Source organism: Myxine glutinosa, chromosome 7 (genome assembly GCF_964187855.1).
Source record: "Myxine glutinosa chromosome 7, kmMyxGlut1.1, whole genome shotgun sequence".
Taxonomy (NCBI): domain Eukaryota; kingdom Metazoa; phylum Chordata; class Myxini; order Myxiniformes; family Myxinidae; genus Myxine; species Myxine glutinosa.
Window position 1 is genome coordinate 161777161 of NC_136267.1, and position 13879 is coordinate 161791039.

The following is a 13879-nucleotide window of genomic DNA, read 5'->3' on the forward strand; positions in this document are numbered from 1 at the left end:
GGTGGTCGGTTGGTATGGAAAGAACTTTGGTGATCTTCCTGCCAGGTTGTAGGCCAACAACATGCCTAAACCCGTTTCCCAAGTGAGCTTTTATAATATCACCCTTACTCCTGAGCAGTACTTCGGAGGTAGAACAAGTATGGATTGGAAATCTTAGCTGATAGAATGGAATGAGGTTGTCGAGATTACCAGCTGCACCCATTGTGACATTTGCTCACTGAATATTTACACTGAATTCCCATTTCTATCAATACACACTCCAAAGGAAATTGCTCATTTCAGGTGAGACATCTACGAACCACCGTCATTTACGGGTACCTTTGCTAGTATATATATATATATATATATATATATATATATATATATATATATATATATATATATATATATATATATATATATATATATATATATATATATATATATATATATATATACGTACAGTCACGTGAAAAAGTAAGTACACCCCATGTAAAGTTTTGACTTTTTCAACATATTTCAACATACAGCTATTTGATCTTCATTTCAACAATATTGATAGATAAAGTTGATATAATATAACAAATATCATGAAACATTTACATTTTGTAGTCCATTGTATAATTTAAATAAACATAAATGCAAATTTCGCATGTGGAAAAAGTAAGTACACCCTTGGCTCTAATAGGTGGTATTGCCCCCTTTGGCAGAAACAACCTCAAGTAGGCGTTTCTTATAACTGTCTACCAGTCTCTGACATCGACTGGGAGAAATTTTTGCCCACTCCTCCATGCAGAATTCTTTCAGCTGTGCGATGTTTGATGGGTTTCTTGCATGCACAGATCGTTTCAAAGCCCCCCACAACATCTCGATGGGATTTAGATCCGGGATTTGACTTGGCCATTCCAGAACCCTCCATTTCTTTCTTTTCAGCCATTCCTTGGTGGATTTACTGGTATGTTTAGGGTCATTGTCATGTTGCAAGGTCCACCTTCGGTTGAGCTTCAACTTTCCGACAGATGGCCTCACATTATCCTCAAGCACCCTCTGGTACAATGAAGAATTCATCGTGGATTCTATGATGGTGAGCTGCCCAGGCCCTGATGCAGCAAAGCTGCCCCAAACCATAATATTTCCACCACCATGCTTTACAGTTGGTATCAGGTTCTTGTGGTCAAATGCTGTCTTTGGTTTTCGCCAAACATGTCTTCTGGTACTGTGGCCAAATAGCTCTACCTTTGACTCATCTGTCCAGAGCACATTGTTCCAGAAGTGCTGGTCTTTGCCTAAGTGTTCATTGGCAAACTTTAGTCTTGCCCTGATGTTTTTTCTGGACAGCAAAGGTTTCCTCCTGGCACACCTCCCATATAGATCAAATTTGTGCAGCCTCTTTCTAATGGTGGACTCGTGCACTTTGACATCAACAGTGGCAAGAGCTACCTGTAGGTCCCGTAATGACATTCTGGGGTTCTTAGAGACTTCTTTCAGCATCTTGTGGTCTGCTCTCAGGCTGAACTTGCTGGGGCGGCCTGGCCTGAACAAGTTGGCAGTTGTTTGGAATCTTCTCCACTTGTAGATGATCTTCCGGACAGTCGAATGATTGATTTCAAATTGTTTGGAGATCTTTTTAAATCCCTTCGCAGACTCGCAGGCATCTATAACCTTCTTTCTGAAGGCCTCAGAGAGCTCTTTTGATCTAGGCATGGTGACGCCGCACACTTCAACAACAAAGAGCAAACCAAGCTAAATGTGTGAGGTTTAAATAAGACAGGTTCCTCCAATATCCTCTCTAACGATGTTCTAATCATTTGCACCTGAGCTGGTGCACCTGATTCTAATTTTAGGTATTTGAAGTAGTGATAAATGTAGGGGTGTACTTACTTTTTCCACATGCGCAATTTGCATTTATGTTCATTTAAATTATACAATGGACTACAAAATGTAAATGTTTCATGATATTTGTTATATTATATCACCTTTATCTATCAATATTGTTGAAATGAAGATCAAATCTCCAATCTCCAACCAATCTCCAATCTCCAAGATCAAATCTCCAACCAATCTCCTCTTCTCCAATGGCTTGATCTCTGATCATCAATTTGGTTTCAGACCAGGTCACTCTACTCTGGACATGCTGCTTCTGCTGTCTCAACAATGGATGGAGGTCCTCAATGCCAAACAGGAAATTAGAGCTGTCTCCCTCGACATATCACGTGCCTTCGACACGGTCTGGCACCCCGCTCTGCTCACCAAACTCTCCTCCTTTGGTATCCATGGAAATCTCCACGCATGGCTGGCGGACTTCCTCTCTAGTCGTCGTTAACGTGTGGCCCTGAATGGGTTTCTCTCATCTCCTCTTCCTGTTCAGGCTGGAGTTCCCCAAGGCAGTGTTCTGGGCCCCGTGCTTTTTCTGGTCTTCATCAATGATCTCTCTGACTCTCTCGAAAATCCTCTCTATCTCTTTGCTGATGACTCCACTCTCTGCCGCTCCATTCCTCTTCCCTCAGATCGGCAGTCTGCTGCCTCCTCACTCTCTGAAGACCTGGACAAAATCACAGACTGGTCAAACAAGTGGAACATGTCTTTCAATCCTGACAAATCTCACACTCTTACTATGTCTCTCCGAAAAGATCGACTGGACAACCCTCCCATCTACTTTCTCAACCATCCTCTCCAAGAAGTTCTGTCGCTCAAGATTTTGGGTCTCACTATCTGCCATGATCTTTCTTGGGAAAACCACATTTCCAAGCTGGCCTCCAAAGCCAGTCGCCGACTGGGCATCCTCCGTCGTGCGAAGTCCTTCCTCGGCACACCTGAGCTCCTCACCACATCCAAGGCTTTCATCCGCAGCTCAATGGAATACTGTTCTCCCCTATGGGCCGGTGCTCCTGCCTCACACCTAGCTCGGCTTCACGCTGTTGAAACCAAAGCTTTCAGAATTATTGGAATCTCCCGCGATGAAGCTATCTCTGAGGGCCTTTCACTCACTCACCGCAGGCAGGTAGGTGGTCTTTCTGTCTTCTACCGACTCCTCTCCGGCCTTGCACCCCCAGCTCTCTCTGTGCTCTGTCCCCCAAATATTCCTACAGGTCGCACAAGATCTGCCAGCAACCCTCTGATGGTTAAACTGCCGAAATCTCGGCTCTCTGCTCACCTTCACTCTTTCATTCCTCTTTTCTCCCGCCTCTGGAACAAACTCCCTCACTCCCTTCAATCCCACTCCTCCCTCCAGGTCTTTAAAACAGCTGTTCACCACCATCTCTTATCTTCCCCCATCCAAAACCTTGATCTTTTCTACCCCCGCTAATTCACCCCAGATCCACCTTGTTTGAAATTCCAACTTCTTTCCTGGAAGTCCTGGCAGTGTCCATATGTTTTATACCTCTCCCACCGCCCCCTTCCCATGCCCCCCCCCCCAAAGCCCTCGCCCTCTCTCAGATCTCTCGATGTCTCCATGTCTCTCGGTCCCTGCTCTCAAATGTTGTGTTTGTGTCCTTCCCCCTCTCTCCCCATCTTGTCTACCGCTCCCGATGTTATATGTTTTATGTGTCGGTTTGTCTTTCTGTGTGATTAATGTTCGCTCTTTCACGAGCCTCGATCTTGTATACGAAAAAAAAAAAAAAAAAAAAAAAAAATAGCTGTGTTGAAATATGTTGAAAAAGTCAAAACTTTACATGGGGTGTACTTACTTTTTCACGTGACTATATGTGTATACAAGTATGTATGAGAAACGGGTACTTTTTAAACGACTAGTACATGACAGATCTCTGTACGGTATATGTAAAAAATATTACGGAAGAAAATGCCTCTAGTTCTTACTCGAGAATGGCTTTTAAACTCTCTAAACCAATATTACGCTCTTTCACCTACCTCATTCTCATCCACCCTCTCTGAAAAAATGTCCACTTCTCTCTTCGTTAACCTCCACACCCCTTCTGACCTCACTGACTACTACAACCACACTCTCTCCTCCTGCCTTGACCAGCTTGCGCCCATGAAAACCAAAACAGTTTCTTTCACCCATTCTGCTCCCTGGTTTACCCCTGAACTCCGCCTGATGAAAACTCGTGCTCGCCAACTTGAAAGACTCCGCAATAAAACAGGTCTCACAATTCACTCCCAAGCCTACAAGGACCACCTACAACACTACAAAGATGCCCTCTCCCACGCCCGCTCCGCCTACTACTCTCAAATTATCCACTCTGGCTCTGGAAACCCAAAAGCACTCTTCTCTACAATAAACAAACTCCTCAGCCCCCTGTACACCACCACCCAGTCATTCACAGTTGACAACTGCATCTCCTTCCTTTCATTCTTCCAAAGCAAAATTGACAACATCTACAGCAGCTTAACCACCACCGCACCCGCTCCTCCTCAAACCACCTGCCCCCCCTTATCCTGCCAACCCCTGTCTCAGTTTTCCCCAGTCTACCCTACTGACCTCTCTGAACTCCTCATAGGAATAAAAACTGCCACCTGCACTCTTGACCCCATCCCCTCCAGCTTTGTCAAGGCCTCCCTTCCTGCTCTCTCTCCACTTAGCATTGCAACAATAAACTCCTCCCTGTCTACAGGCATCGTCCCACCATCCCTCAAAATTGCTGCTGTTACCCCCATTCTGAAAAAACCTGGACTCAACCCTGACACCCTAAACAACTTCAGACCCATCTCCAACCTACCCTTTCTGTCAAAAGTTTTGGAACGCGCTGTAGCCACTCAACTCAAACATCACCTCTCTGCCAATAACCTGTATGAAACATTCCAATCCGGATTCCGCTCCAACCACAGTACTGAAACTGCTCTCCTCAAAATCACTAACGACCTTCTCCTCTCCTCTGACGCTAGCAACCTCAACATTCTCATACTCCTCGACCTCAGCGCCGCCTTTGACACCATCAATCACACCATCCTCCTCACCCGACTTGAAACCACCTTTAACATTACCGGCACTGCCCTCTCTTGGATCAAATCATACCTCTCTGACAGACGCCAGTTCATCTCCATCAATAACTGCAAATCCCCCACTGCTCCCCTCCCCCAAGGTGTCCCCCAAGGTTCAGTTCTTGGCCCCCTCCTCTTCATCCTGTACCTGTCCCCCCTTGGTCACTTAATCCACCATTATGGTCTCCAATTCCACTGCTTCGCTGATGACATCCAGCTTTTCATCTCCACCAAGTCCATCTCCACCGCCACCCACTCTATCCTGACAAACTGCATCACTGAAATAAAATCCTGGCTTCAAATCAACTTCCTCAAGCTTAACTATGATAAATCTGAAATAATCATCATTGGCCCAAAAACGCTCACCAAATCCACCCACAACTTTGCCCTCAACATCGACGGTTTCCCAGTATCCACCTCCCCTCACATCCGGAATCTTGCATCATCTTTGACCAAACCCTCTCCTTCGACAAATACACTAAACAGATCACAAAGACAGCCTTCTTTCACCTGAAAAACATCGCCCGTCTCCGTGCATCCCTCAGCTCCACGGCTGCAGAAACCCTCATCCACGCCTTCATCACCTCCCGTCTGGACTACTGCAATAGCCTCCTCTTTGGTTCACCCTCAATAATCATCAATAAACTCCAATACATTCAGAACTCCGCTGCCCGTCTACTCACCCATTCCCGGACCCGTGACCACATCACCCCCGTCCTTTACAAGCTTCACTGGCTCCCCATCCCCCAGAGAATCCAGTACAAAATCCTCCTCTTGACCTACAAAGCCCTCCATAACCTGGCCCCATCCTACCTGACTGACCTCCTCTCCAGACATACTCCCACCCGCAACCTCCACTCTGCTGGTACCAACCTCCTGACCCCCCCCCCCCCCCATGCGGACCAAATTCAGATCGTGGGGGGACAGGGCCTTCTCCATCACTGCTCCCACCCTCTGGAACTCACTACCTCACACCATCAGAGACTCCTCCTCACTCACCACATTCAAAACATCACTCAAGACCCACCTGTTCAACACTGCATTCAACATTTAACCCACAGCATTTAACCCCTGACTATCTCTTCTCCTTCTCCTTCCTTTTGCTTTGATTATTTACCTGTTGATTTTTGTCTTTTTGCACTTGTTTTTTGTACTCTGTCAAAGCGTCTTTGGGCTTCTTGAAAAGCGCTATATAAAATAAATGTATTATTATTATTATTATTTTTAATTGTTCTGATGAGGTGCACGTGAGGAAGAGTTGGACAGAGTTGGACACAGTGTTCCATTGAAATGTAGTGAAGTTAGACTACATAGCTAAATATTACTCATTTTTACCATGTTAGTAATAATGTTATATTAATGAAACTGCATACGTCCATCATTCTTACCACGATCGGCGCATGGTGCTGTTTAAAAAGAGCAAATATAACCATTCTGCTTTATCCTCATTCACAAGTTTCCAATAGCACCGGTTTCCAAACGTTCATTTTTTAACAAACCAGTGGGCTGAGATCGTTTATAAAAGAGCAACAAAAAAGTTCTGATATCAAAGAGCAAAACAAAAGCAAAGATGACCTGAAGTTCTTACCTGGCGGTTGTTGGAATTATCAAGTTTGGCTTATCAGAAGTTTGGTTCCCATAGAGTAAAGGTGCAATTCTGTGCTTTGCTACCCCAACCGTCTCTCATGCAGAACTTTCCGTCCGAGCCGAACCTGTGATGGGCAGAGCCATGTGCGTGACCAATATAGAATGGCTGCTTGACCCAGAGCCAAGCAATGCTTGCTAAGGGGTGAATTAGCTACTTTAAGAAGCACACTTTCTATAAATCATCTGTATAACTGAAGATGTATATACAGTAAATGGCTCAGCTTTTAATGTTTGTCGATCAATGCAATAGAAATTACAGCTCAAGTGACCCCCCACCCCCCATCTTATAATGCATCAGCATGCAAAAAATGGCCAAAACATTTCACGAGTACCTGAATCATAGATGCATGATACAACATAGGTTGGTTGTGTGATGTGACGTGTGGTTAAGAAAAGTATCAAACTGTAGTTACAAGATCACTGTGGCAATCTTAAAGGTAACAAACATTTCATGGCTTTTGAAAGATAACGGGTGGAGTTGCTCAAGTGCTGCACAAACAATGACTAACCAGGCTCTTCAAGACATCAGTTCAGTTCATGAAGATTTGGTTTTCATGGAGTTCATGAAGTTCATGAAGACTAACCAGTTCATGAAGATTTGGTTTTATAGAAAGAACCTTCAATCCAAGAATTAGAGATTTTTGAGAGATGGTTTGAGGCTAACCTCATCGGTTAATATCCCAGCTAACAAGTGTGTTACATGAGCGGTGAATAGTGAGTGCTATATGGAGAAGTACGACAGCTCATTTGGTCTTGCACTAACCAGTGAGTTATGTAGTCTGGGTTTGATTCACAATGGTAGGGGCGGGGGAGACGGGGAAGGTTCCATAGGCCTTTGCTGTTCTTATGTAGCACTAGCACGGAGTGATGTATCTCAATGCATGCCAACCATCAAGTGGAGATGTAAAGCCAGCTCTATTCAGATTGAGAATGCTAAAGACCCATGTAGACGAGACGGATTTATGGAAAAAGGCCATGTATAAGATTCGAGGTGCATTTTTGGGTAAAAGTTGGGAACCTCACTTTTTAACATAAATAGGGTATGCTGAATTCGATTAACCCGGTTCCCAAGCCGAATTTTGAGTATTTTGAGTTTTGAATAAACTGCTTAAAACTTGGGCATTGGTGAACTCACAGAGGAGAACAATCAAATCTGCAGAAACGTTCGTCGTTATATACTGCCAGAGAATTTCTTTTGATATATCACGGAATTAGAGGAGAAAAACATCTTTTAAGAATAAGAATAAAAGCTTTAATGCAGTAAAACAGAAAAAATCTTTCCCAAAAAAAATTCCCAAAAAGTTCCTGGATCCGGAATAATATCCTGAGCTTCACCAAAAACTAATCAATTCTTCCTTATCCCAAGGGCAATCATCCCACCAACTTTCATCCAAATCCGTTCAGAACTTTTCCAGATATCTTGTTCACAAACACACGAACATACGAACACGCACACACGGACGGACACGATGGAATGCATTACCCCCTGGCGGGAGTAATAAACCTGAAAATCGCAGAGCCAGAACCAGAATTATTTATTTGGTCTGGGAAGCCCATGTGAGGTTTCTTCTTCTTCAGCCTCTCACAACCCTGGGTGAATATGCGATCTTTTAAAAAAAAGTTGGAATTTTGCCAAATCTGTTTTATTCGTTTGTTAAAATACCTCAGCCATTGACAAATCTGGAACTAAGTCTTTATAAGTTCATCAAATACTGACACCGCGAATGACATTCGCTGAGCTAAAAATGTTGATATCTCTTCTGAGGTAAAAACAAAACAAAAAATAGTTTTAAAGCATTATACGTATCAAACGATACATTTTATGAAACGTGGAAACCTAATACACACTTTGGTGGTTTCAAAATGACAGAATATGTCTTTATTAGAAAAAAGAATGAACATTGAAGACGACGCTGCTAAAAAAAATACACTGCTCTAACGCATAACCACGAGTTTAAACTACATTTACAACAAATATGAAAACTATTTTCATATCACAATGTTAAATATAGAATATATAGAAGATAATGTTAAAAAAAAATGAGCCCTATCTTCCAATGGTAAAAAAATCCTTCAAAAAATTCCTGGATCGGGAATATTATCCTGAGCTTCACCAAAAACTAATCAGTTCATCCTTATCCCAAGGGCGATCATCTCACCAACTTTCATCCAAATTCGTTCACAACTTTTCCAGATATCTTGTTCACAAACACACGAACACACACACACACACACACGGACACGAGTGAATGCATTACTCCCTGGTGGGAGTAATAATGTGCACAATGTTGTTCTCCAAGACTGGTAAACCAGAAGCAATGTCACCGACATGTGATGCTCTTCATTTGATCCGAGTACACAATCAAGCCATGGTATGGAGAAATGCTCATTGTGCCATACCTGACCTTCCTGCACCTGTGGAAATGGGATGGAAACGTGGTGATTCAGGACTAGAGCCTATTCTGATGTCACCGAGTCCAATCCCAGAAAGTTGCCTCGAGATGATTTGTTGTGCATGCCAGAAGCAATTGAAGACTCGACGCTGCAAATGTCGCTATTCAGAGTTGAGGTGCACTTCAATGTGTGCCTATCAGCAACAGAGTGATGATCAGACCCCTTGTATGAATTTGATGTAGTTTGGCAAAACAACATGTGTGACATTTCAGAATGTTTGTGCTTCATGGCCATGTATACTTAATTTTATAATAAATGGTTGTATGAAACATTGTCTTATTAAAACCATTTCCCATTTTATAGTGTCCAATTTCAATATCAGTTTGAATGTCTCTTTCAATATGTCGCCAACCATAATATAGATGAGACCGATTTATGAAAAAGGCCATGTATAAGCTTATAGGTGCATTTTGGGGGTAAAAGTTGTAAAGTTAAAGTAAAAGAGCTGCATGTATATACAATATACATGATATATAAATGCTTGTTCAAAGAAATTGTCCAAAAATGGCAATTTGGCGGCCATTTTGTTTACGGTAATTAGATGGTCAAAACCTCTAAATTCGGCTTGAGAACCGGATTAATCGAATTCAGCATACCCAAGTTATGTTAAAAAGTGAGGTTCCCAACTTTTACCCAAAAATGCACCGAACATTCACATTTCTCAGAAATCCGTCTCGTCTAATGACATGTTTTTAAAATAGTGAGTCAATATGTGCCAGCACCCTGGCATAATTCCATGAGTGGGTTTGGACTTTAGATCCAGTAGGTAAGAGCATTTCAGGCAGGATTGGCCAAATGGCTTCCTCCTGTGCGAGAAGAGTTGCATTATGATGAACAGATACATCTCTGGGTTGATCATGGTTCTCCAGGCGTTCCTGCTACTGTGTTGGTGTGTTGATTTAATTGGCTGTTGCCAAGATGTTTGACACTACTTCGGAGGTATTGCAGCGATGAGCTTCTCCTCTGCTATCAACACGTCTTCAGTAAAGGGGTGAGTCTGATATTTCTACATGTCGGTTTCATCGAGCCTTTTTGTTATAGCAGATTATTACCCCGATTATGTAAAGCGAAAAGCGGAGTTAAGCAATTGGTTCATGTCTGTCTGTCCATCTTATCAGTTTATGATCGAAGAGCACCTTATTACCTCCACCACCAAAGGTGGATGGAGGTTATGTTTTCACCCCTGTCTGTCTGTCTGTCTGTCTGTTTGTGAACAAGATATATCAAAAAAGTTGTCGACGGATTGGGCCGAAATTTGGCAGAGAGGTAGCGTATTTGACAAGGACGAAATGATGAGATTTTGGTGAAGATCCAGATTCGGATCCGGCTAGTAGAATTTTTAAGTGATTCTCTTCACCATTGGGAGATCGGGCCAAAAACGATACATAGCAGGATATCTCAAAACGTTGTGGACCGATTTGGACGAAACTTGGTGGACAGGTTGTGTGTGTTATAAGGACTAATCGTTTCAATTTTGGTGAAGATCTGAATATGGATTCGGATATGAGAATTGTTTAATTTTTTAATTGATCTTCACCATTGGGAGATAGGGCCAAAAACTATACATATCTGGATATCTCAAAAAGTTATGGACATATTTGGACTAAACTTGGTGGACAGGTTGGGTGTGTGACAAGGACTAATTGGTTCAATTTTGGTGAAGATCTGAATATGGATTCGGATATGAGAATTATTTAATTTTTTTCTTGATTCTTCACCATTGGGAGATAGGGACAAAAACGATACATATCAGGATATCTCAAAACGTTGTGGATATATTTGGACGAAACTTGGTGGACTGGTTGGGTGTCTGACAAGGACTAATTGGTTCAATTTTGGTGAAGATCTGAATATGGATTCGGATATGAGAATTTTTTTTTTTATTGATTCTTCACCATTGGGAGATAGGGCCAAAAACGATACATAGCAGGATATCTCAAAAAGTTGTGGATATATTTGGACAAAACCTTGTGGACAGGTTGGGTGTGTGACAAGGATGAATTGGTTCGATTTTACTGAAGATCCGGATCCAGATACGATAATTTTAAAGTGATTCTTCACCATTGAGAGATGGGGCCAAAACGATATATATAGCAAGAAGTTGTGAATAGATTCGGACGAAACAAGGTCGATGAGTTGGTTAGGTGACAAGAACAATCTGATTGTATTTTGTTTCAGGTCCGGATCCAGATCTGGCCTATCGGTGGAATACAAAACGTAAACTGTTCACCTGGCAGTGGTATGCACTCCACCGAGTGTCGTTCTCGTTCACGATGTAATTGGGATGATTTCCTTAGAGAATGTTCTGTCTTACCATTCTATAGATCAGGCTCTACAAATTGATCATAGCTGATCCCAAGGGATACGGGTATATTGGGGATACTTTTTTCTCCAAGTCTGCTGAGAAACATTCCCAACTTGCCTTCTTAAAGTTAAACCAACTCTCTGCAAAATCATATTCATCTCATTGCTGATGACGCCACCCTATGTCATGACATTCCTCATCCTTCAGACTAATGCTGCAGCCCCTTCCCTCTCTTCAGACCTTCACAAGATCACGTGAGGGTCAAACACTTGGAATATGTCTTTCTATCCTGACAAATATATCTCGCACTCTCAGTTTCTCTCTGAAAGGACTGTCTGGCAAACTTTCTGAACAAATCTCTTTTTATTTCATTTAATTTCATTTATTATTTCGCAGATATATCAATAACAAGTACAAAAAGTTTTAATTAAAACAAAAGCCGCGTCGATGTTACACAATGCCTAGATGCAGCTGTGCCTATAACGTCGATGTTATAGGCACAGGACATTCCTATTGATTCGATTACTTGATGTTATTTTTGTGCAAAGTGAAAATATATCTCGGCAATTTCCCGTGTGTGGCGACGAATTTTTAATATATCTCGGCATTTTCCCGTCTGTTATTTCAGGCGGTGTATGACTGACCAGGCCGCGATTGAAAAAAATATATATCTCGGCAATTTCCCGTGTGTGGCGACACGTGAACGAAGCTATGCTCCTCTCTCCACATTATTGTGACGACGTATAAATTAAATATTTCATCGTGACGATTGTCATCAAATGGACGAATTTTTAATATATCTCGGCATTTTCCCGTCTGTTATTTCGGGCGGTGTATGACTGAGCATGCCGCGATTTAAACAATATATATATATATCTCGGCATTTTCCCGTCTCTTATTTCGGGCGGTGTATGACTGACCATGCCGCGATAAAAAAAAAAATGTCAATGGACTTGAAGTTACAGGCCTTTGAGAATTCATTTCGTTCTATAAAGGGCAACTTTCATCGGATTTTCTTCCCGTTTTTTTTCAACCGAGTCTAAAACTATGTTGGCGACTGTGAAAAATGAAATGATATATCGAATTTGATTTGAAAGAAAACTGTGTGAGAGGAAGACACCACGGGCCTACAAAACAGGCCTCAAAGCTATGCGAGTTAATAAAATGGTGGATATTTGTTTATATGAAGGCTCTCCCAGAATGGGTGGAGCTATGGTTCCCAGAATGGGTGGAGCTTTGAGGTTTTGTCTTCTCTGCAAGAACAACAACAACAAGAAGAAGAAGAAGAAGAAGAAGAGGTGGTAACAACAACAGCAGCACGTGCACTCTATGAGCAGCGTCTGCGACGCGGCTAAAAACATACAAAAATATCGTAAATAAGGATATATACATTTCACCCCTGCAGGATTGCTAAAACGTGAACAGTTCTTGAGAATGTTAATTCCCAGAATACCATTTGTGGCACAAAGAAAGGGATTGTCATCTATCTATAATTCCACTAATCTCTGTGTGTATGCGACCGCTGTTTCTCGACAACTACCGGTCCGATATACTTGAAACTTGCCAGGTATATTGCTGGGGACCCGAGGATGTGCCTTTTCAAGGTTTCATATTAATCGGACAAGTAGTTACCGAGCTATGTCCAAAAAACGATTCGACCAATCAGAGAGCAGCGAGCTACCGAGCTATGGCGATTTAGCCGTTCGCCGTTCGCTTTGGCTTTGCGAATGGACCAAACCATTTCATGTAAATAGAGGGGGGGGGGTTCTACCGTACTCGCAAGCCGTTCGCTTTGGCTTTGCGAATGGACCAAACCATTTCATGTAAATAGAGGGGGGGGATATAATTTTAGATATATATATAGTACGGGCATGCCCTAGTATATAACAAAAACAGCTTCGTCTCTTATCACTTTACCAAACTAGAGTTCATAGAACACGTTACCCCACACAGTGTTCAAAATCGATACCCAATTGAAGTGAAAATGAATGAATGAATGATCGTTTTGAGGCCATTTTCCCCGCTAGAGCGGGGGTTAGCCTTGCGGGCCCCATGACAATCATGGTTCCCTGTTTGAGGCAATGTTTTTTTATGGCCGGGTGCCCTTCCTGACGCCAACCCTTAGTCGCTTCTTACGTTCAATACCTAATTCAAATGAAATAAGATAATGATTTTAAAGGTTGTTAAAAAAAATCCTGAAGCTTAGCACCATTGATGCAGCTTATTTATACCACCTTATTTAACATGTCCATGTCTTATACACCACCTTATGTTACATGTCCAAGTCCTGCAAAACTGGAGCTTTATGGAAGCATCAAGAAGGTGATTTGTGTTCTACGGTGTACAAGTATATAATTCAATCGAAATAAAATAAAGATTATAAATGTCGTATAAAAAATTAACTCCGGAAGTTTACCGCCGTTGACGCGGTGTCTATTACACCACCCTATCTAACACGTTACATTCGTTCTTCATGCCTGTTGCTTGTGTACTTTGTGATGTCCTTAAAAACAGTAAGTTTCCTGTTTGAAATGACTTTTTTGTTGTTGATTT

At 42.2% G+C, this 13879-nt stretch overlaps 1 protein-coding gene across 1 annotated transcript in view; it reads right to left on the minus strand.

The window, feature by feature from the left end:
- LOC137431787 (protein-cysteine N-palmitoyltransferase HHAT-like protein) overlaps positions 1 to 13879 on the minus strand; it is a 264417-nt gene that overhangs the window by 203168 nt on the left and 47370 nt on the right. The window contains 1 exon segment of the mRNA XM_078782469.1: positions 6509 to 6632. The gene's annotated coding sequence lies outside the window, so the exon portion shown is untranslated.